General features: G+C 53.4%; 1 long non-coding RNA gene across 2 annotated transcripts; it reads right to left on the bottom strand.

The window, feature by feature from the left end:
• Positions 1-3090: 3090 nt before the first annotated feature.
• On the bottom strand, positions 3091-4694 carry LOC141147345 (uncharacterized). Of its 2 annotated transcripts, none has more exons than XR_012245050.1 (3): positions 4138-4555; positions 3411-3777; positions 3091-3214 (listed from the first exon to the last, which is right to left on the bottom strand). It is a non-coding gene; the product is annotated as an uncharacterized lncRNA (long non-coding RNA). The 2 variants fall into 2 exon arrangements; XR_012245051.1 differs by lacking the exon at positions 3091-3214 and adding an exon at positions 4584-4694 and having other exon boundaries at positions 3259-3777; positions 4138-4485.
• Between the last annotated feature and the right edge of the window lie 2684 nt (positions 4695-7378).

Raw genomic sequence — 7378 nt, 5'->3', positions numbered from 1 at the left:
CTTTCCAAATCTGAGAAAACATAGCCTGATGCCAAAAAGCCCCCACAGATTCAGTGGAGTGGGCCTTGACAAGAAAGGGTGGAACGGATCCTTATAACCATAGACTTGAATGATGACCTGTCTGAGCCATCTAGAAATGGTGGAATGAGAAGTAGGTTCCCATATATAGAGACAGAGGGTCTTTCTAATGGAAACAATGGCTGCAAGTTATACACGCACAACACAAACTTCATCGCAGCAATCGATGGAGACCGCCTGCTGATCAACAGCTGGACAGAAACACAATGTCCATATTGAGGCCAAAACTACCTTAGGAAGGAAAGATGGAAGTTCTAGGCCTCAAAACCACTTTGTCTTTGTTCTAATCAAGAAATGGGAAGCCAACAGGATTGCAAGTGCCAAGATCTCACCCCTGATGGTACTCAGGACCAGTTGCTGATACAAGCCACAGAGGTCAGATAGTTTCTCAGATAGAGAGAGGGGGAGACAGATCTGGTGGAGTCCATGAAAAATCTTTGGGTCAGAGTGAAGACATTTGGGGCCTTAAGATCCAAGATGCCCTAAAAAGGGATGTCCTCATTTGAAGTGGGAACTTTGAACAAGTTGGAATAGAACCCCTGGACCATTCTGTCATAAGTACTGGGGTTTCTTTTTCTACAGAAAACCCATGAGGACTGCATGGAGATCTGTTAACATGGTAGGTTGGAAAACATGAACTAAAGAGGGGGCTGGGAGTAGTACAACCAAGAAACCACCTCCTGAACCCAAGCAACCGACTGTCCAAATGTCTGCAAAGACTAACAAATGTCCCCCTTTGTAAATTGGGGGCACCCACTCATGATGAAGGAGGTTTATCTGAGGGTTTAGGAGACTTGGAAGTCCAGAGCTTTTAAGATGGGAGTATCAAAAGACTTATTTGTCTCCAAGAAGGGATGAACCTTCCCATTCTGAGCTCCAGGTTTCTCCTGTTAGAGCAGGCGGGTGCTCTTCCCTTTGATGACATTCTTAAGGAGGGTGTCCAGTACAGCTCTGAAGAGGAACTGGCCCTTGTAGGGCATATGAAGCAGATGCTTTATGCATGATGGTTGGGCAGCATAACACTTTGACTAAAGAGTTCTTCTCATGTTCACTGACAGGAGGCCTCCAACAACCCATCCATGTCGTAGTTCAAGGTTACAAGCAAGAGCTCCAAATTCTCCAGAAGAATATGGGTACTATGCAAGCTAAACCCTCACTAAAGGCCTTAGCCCAGTCAGCTAGAGTTTGGAAAACGGAGGTCACGAAAAGAGCAGGTTGCAAGTTAGGGCGTGCTGCGAGCGGGAGGGGCTCTACTGGGTGTGCTGCGAGCGGGAGGGGCTCTACTGGGCGTGCTGCGAGCGGGAGGGGCTCTACAGGGCGCGCTGCGAGTAGAAGGGGCTATATTGGGCGTGCTGCGAGTGGGAGGGGCTATATTGGGCGCGCTGTGAGCGGCTATAATGGCCACGCTGTGAGCGGGAGGGGCTATACTGGGCGCAGTGTGAGTGGGAGGGGCTATACTGGACGCGGTGTGAGCGGGAGAGGCTATACTGGATGCGGTGTGAGCGGGAGAGGCTATACTGGATGCGGTGTGAGCGGGAGAGGCTATACTGGATGCGGTGTGAGCGGGAGAGGCTATACTGGGCGCGGTGTGAGCGGGAGAGGCTATACTGGATGCGGTGTGAGCGGGAGAGGCTATACTGGATGCGGTGTGAGCGGGAGAGGCTATACTGGATGCGGTGTGAGCGGGAGAGGCTATACTGGACGCGGTGTGAGCGGGAGAGGCTATACTGGACGCGGTGTGAGCGGGAGAGGCTATACTGGATGCGGTGTGAGCGGGAGAGGCTATACTGGATGCGGTGTGAGCGGGAGAGGCTATACTGGATGCGGTGTGAGCGGGAGAGGCTATACTGGATGCGGTGTGAGCGGGAGAGGCTATACTGGATGCGGTGTGAGCGGGAGAGGCTATACTGGATGCGGTGTGAGCGGGAGAGGCTATACTGGGCGCGGTGTGAGCGGGAGAGGCTATACTGGGCGCGGTGTGAGCGGGAGAGGCTATACTGGGCGCGTTGTGAGCGGGAGAGGCTATACTGGATGCGGTGTGAGCGGGAGAGGCTATACTGGGCGCGGTGTGAGCGGGAGAGGCTATACTGGGCGCGGTGTGAGCGGGAGAGGCTATACTGGATGCGGTGCGAGTGGGAGGGGCTATACTGGGTGCGGTGCGAGTGGGAGGGGCTATACTGGGCACGATGCGAGTGGGAGGGGCTATACTGGGCGGGGATGTACTGAGCTGGTCCACAATTTTTTGTTTGCAACATTTCCTGTTGGTGGCAGTATAACCCGTCTCTGAATTCCTGTGTCCACTAATGAAGGGAAATTGTCTGCAGTGGCCTCGTTATTTCCCAGAGGAGAGAAGACAATCGTTATCTTCCACCTTGTGTCATTATACGACTTGTTACCTTATTAGTGCGGCTCCCTCCCCCCATCCTGACATTATTCTTATTAGTGCGGCTCCCTCCCCCCATCCTGACATCATTCATCTCTCCGTCCCGACAACACAGAATTAGTACACCGGCCGAGAATTGCTTTATGGTGATTGAAACGCGTCAGACTGAAGATTGTTTAGTGCAAATGAGCCGGGTCTCGCTGGAACAATCCGATCCCGGCGGAGAGGTGACTGCAGGCCAAACCGCCAACAAGATTGCAATTTGATTAGCAGTTCCACATTAACCGTTTGCAGCGAAAATCGTCCCACAAAGCGATCCCTACTCCGAAATCACAGAGCAGCATGGCGAGGGGGAGGGGCTGCGGGCAGGAAACCGCGACCTCTCTACACAGCACAGAGCACACCTCCATTCACACAGCACAGAGCACACTGCACACACCTCCATTCACACAGCACAGAGCACACTGCACACACCTCCATTCACACAGCACAGAGCACACTGCATACACCTCCATTCACACAGCACAGAGCACACCTCCATTCACACAGCACAGAACACACTGCACACACCTCCATTCACACAGCACAGAGCACACTGCATACACCTCCATTCACACAGCACAGAGCACACCTCCATTCACACAGCACAGAACACACTGCACACACCTCCATTCACACAGCACAGAGCACACTGCATACACCTCCATTCACACAGCACAGAGCACACCTCCATTCACACAGCACAGAGCACACCTCCATTCACACAGCACAGAACACACTGCACACACCTCCATTCACACAGCACAGAGCACACTGCATACACCTCCATTCACACAGCACAGAGCACACACCTCCATTCACACAGCACAGAGCACACACCTCCATTCACACAGCACAGAGCACACTGCATACACCTCCATTCACACAGCACAGAGCACACTGCACACACCTCCATTCACACAGCACAGACCACACTGCGCACACCTCCATTCACACAGCACAGAGCTCACTCCTCCATTCACACAGCACAGAGCACACACCTCCATTCACACAGCACAGAACACACCGCACACACCTCCATTCACACAGCACAGAACACACCTCCATTCACACAGCACAGAGCACACTGCACACACCTCCATTCACACAGCACAGAGCACACACCACAGAACACACTGCACACACCTCCATTCACACAGCACAGAGCACACACCTCCATTCACACAGCACACACCTCCATTCACACAGCACACACCTCCATTCACACAGCACAGAACACACTGCACCCACCTCCATTCACACAGCGCAGAGCACACCTCCATTCACACAGCACACACCTCCATTCACACAGCACAGATCACACCTCCATTCACACAGCACACACCTCCATTCACACAGCACAGAGCACACACCTCCATTCACACAGCACACTGCACACACCTCCATTCACACAGCACACACCTCCATTCACACAGCACAGAGCACACTGCGCACACCTCCATTCACACTGCACACACCTCCATTCACACAGCACAGAGCACACTGCACACACCTCCATTCACACAGCACACTGCACACACCTCCATTCACACAGCGCAGAGCACACTGCACACACCTCCATTCACACAGCGCAGAGCACACCTCCATTCACACAGCACAGAGCACACTGCACCCACCTCCATTCACACAGCACAGAGCACCCACCTCCATTCACACAGCACAGAGCACACACCCCCATTCACACAGCACAGAGCACACACCCCCATTCACACAGCACAGAGCACACTGCACACACCTCCATTCACACAGCACAGAGCACACTGCGCACACCTCCATTCACACAGCACAGAGCTCACTCCTCCATTCACACAGCACAGAGCACACCTCCATTCACACAGCACAGAGCACACACCTCCATTCACACAGCACACACCTCCATTCACACAGCACAGAGCACACACCTCCATTCACACAGCACAGAGCACACTGCACACACCTCCATTCACACAGCACAGAGCACACACCTCCATTCACACAGCACAGAGCACACACCTCCATTCACACAGCACAGAGCACACTGCGCACACCTCCATTCACACAACGAAGAGCACACTGCGCACACCTCCATTCACACAGCACAGAGCACACTGCGCACACCTCCATTCACACAGCACAGAGCACACCTCCATTCACACAGCACAGAGCACACTGCGCACACCTCCATTCACACAGCACAGAGCACACCTCCATTCACACAGCACAGAGTACACACCTCCATTCACACAGCACACACCTCCATTCACACAGCACAGAGCACACACCTCCATTCACACAGCACAGAGCACACTGCACACACCTCCATTCACACAGCACAGAGCACACTGCGCACACCTCCATTCACACAACGCAGAGCACACTGCACACACCTCCATTCACACAGCACAGAGCACACTGCGCACACCTCCATTCACACAGCACAGAGCACACACCTCCATTCACACAGCACAGACCACACCTCCATTCACACAGCACAGAGCACACTGCACACACCTCCATTCACACACCTCCATTCACACAGCACACCTCCATTCACACAGCACACCTCCATTCACACAGCACACCTCCATTCACACAACGCAGAGCACACTGCACACACCTCCATTCACACAGCACAGAGCACACTCACACACCTCCATTCACACAGCACACACCTCCATTCACACAGCACAGAGCACACTCACACACCTCCATTCACACAGCACACTCCTCCATTCACACAGCACAGAGCACACACCTCCATTTACACAGCACTGAGTACACACCTCCATTCACACAGCACAGAGCACACTGCACACACCTCCATTCACACAGCACACTGCGCACACCTCCATTCACACAGCACAGAGCACACACCTCCATTCACACAGCACAGAGCACACACCTCCATTCACACAGCACAGAGCACACTGCGCACACCTCCATTCACACAGCACTGAGCACACCTCCATTCACACAGCACTGAGCACACCTCCATTCACAGAGCACACTGTACAAACCTCCATTCACAGAGCACAGAGCAGACACCTCCATTCACAGAGCACACACCTCCATTCACACAGCACAGAGCACACTGCACACACCTCCATTCACACAGCACAGAGCAGACACCTCCATTCACAGAGCACACACCTCCATTCACACAGCACAGAGCACACTGCACACACCTCCATTCACACAGCACAGAGCACACACCTCCATTCACACAGCACAGAGCACACACCTCCATTCACACAGCACAGAGCACACTGCGCACACCTCCATTCACACAGCACAGAGCACACTGCGTACACCTCCATTCACACAGCACAGAGCACACACCTCCATTCACACAGCACAGAGCACACTGCGCACACCTCCATTCACACAGCACAGAGCACACACCTCCATTCACACAGCACAGAGCACACTGCGCACACCTCCATTCACACAGCACAGAGCTCACTCCTCCTTTCACACAGCACACACCTCCATTCACACAACACAGAGCACACTGCGCACACCTCCATTCACACAGCACAGAGCACACACCTCCATTCACACAGCACAGAGCACACTGCGCACACCTCCATTCACACAGCACAGAGCACACACCTCCATTCACACAGCACAGAGCACACTGCGCACACCTCCATTCACACAGCACAGAGCTCACTCCTCCTTTCACACAGCACACTGCACACACCTCCATTCACACAACACAGAGCACACCTCCATTCACACAACACAGAGCACACACCTCCATTCACACAGCACAGAGCACACACCTCCATTCACACAGCACAGAGCACACACCTCCATTCACACAGCACAGAGCACACACCTCCATTCACACAGCACAGAGCACACACCTCCATTCACACAACACAGAACACACTGCACACACCTCCATTCACACAGCACAGAACACACAGCACACACCTCCATTCACACAGCACAGAACACACTGCACACACCTCCATTCACACAGCACAGAGCACACACCTCCATTCACACAGCACAGAGCACACTGCGCACACCTCCATTCACACAACGCAGAGCACACTGCGCACACCTCCATTCACACAGCACAGAGCACACTGCGCACACCTCCATTCACACAGCACAGAGCACACCTCCATTCACACAGCACAGAGCACACTGCGCACACCTCCATTCACACAGCACAGAGCACACCTCCATTCACACAGCACAGAGCACACACCTCCATTCACACAGCACACACCTCCATTCACACAGCACAGAGCACACACCTCCATTCACACAGCACACTGCACACACCTCCATTCACACAGCACAGAGCACACTGCGCACACCTCCATTCACACAACGCAGAGCACACTGCGCACACCTCCATTCACACAGCACAGAGCACACACCTCCATTCACACAGCACAGACCACACCTCCATTCACACAGCACAGAGCACACTGCACACACCTCCATTCACACAGCACATCTCCATTCACATAGCACAGAGCACACACCTCCATTCACACACCTCCATTCACACAGCACACCTCCATTCACACAGCACACCTCCATTCACACAACGCAGAGCACACTGCACACACCTCCATTCACACAGCACAGAGCACACTCACACACCTCCATTCACACAGCACACACCTCCATTCACACAGCACAGAGCACACTCACACACCTCCATTCACACAGCACACTCCTCCATTCACACAGCACAGAGCACACACCTCCATTTACACAGCACTGAGCACACACCTCCATTCACACAGCACAGAGCACACTGCACACACCTCCATTCACACAGCACACTGCGCACACCTCCATTCACACAGCACAGAGCACACTGCGCACACCTCCATTCACACAGCACTGAGC

Source organism: Aquarana catesbeiana, linkage group LG06, assembly GCF_042186555.1.
Source record: "Aquarana catesbeiana isolate 2022-GZ linkage group LG06, ASM4218655v1, whole genome shotgun sequence".
Classification (NCBI taxonomy): domain Eukaryota; kingdom Metazoa; phylum Chordata; class Amphibia; order Anura; family Ranidae; genus Aquarana; species Aquarana catesbeiana.
The sequence above is the reverse complement of the archived record's forward strand: the minus strand, read 5'-3'. Positions and strand labels throughout refer to the sequence as shown.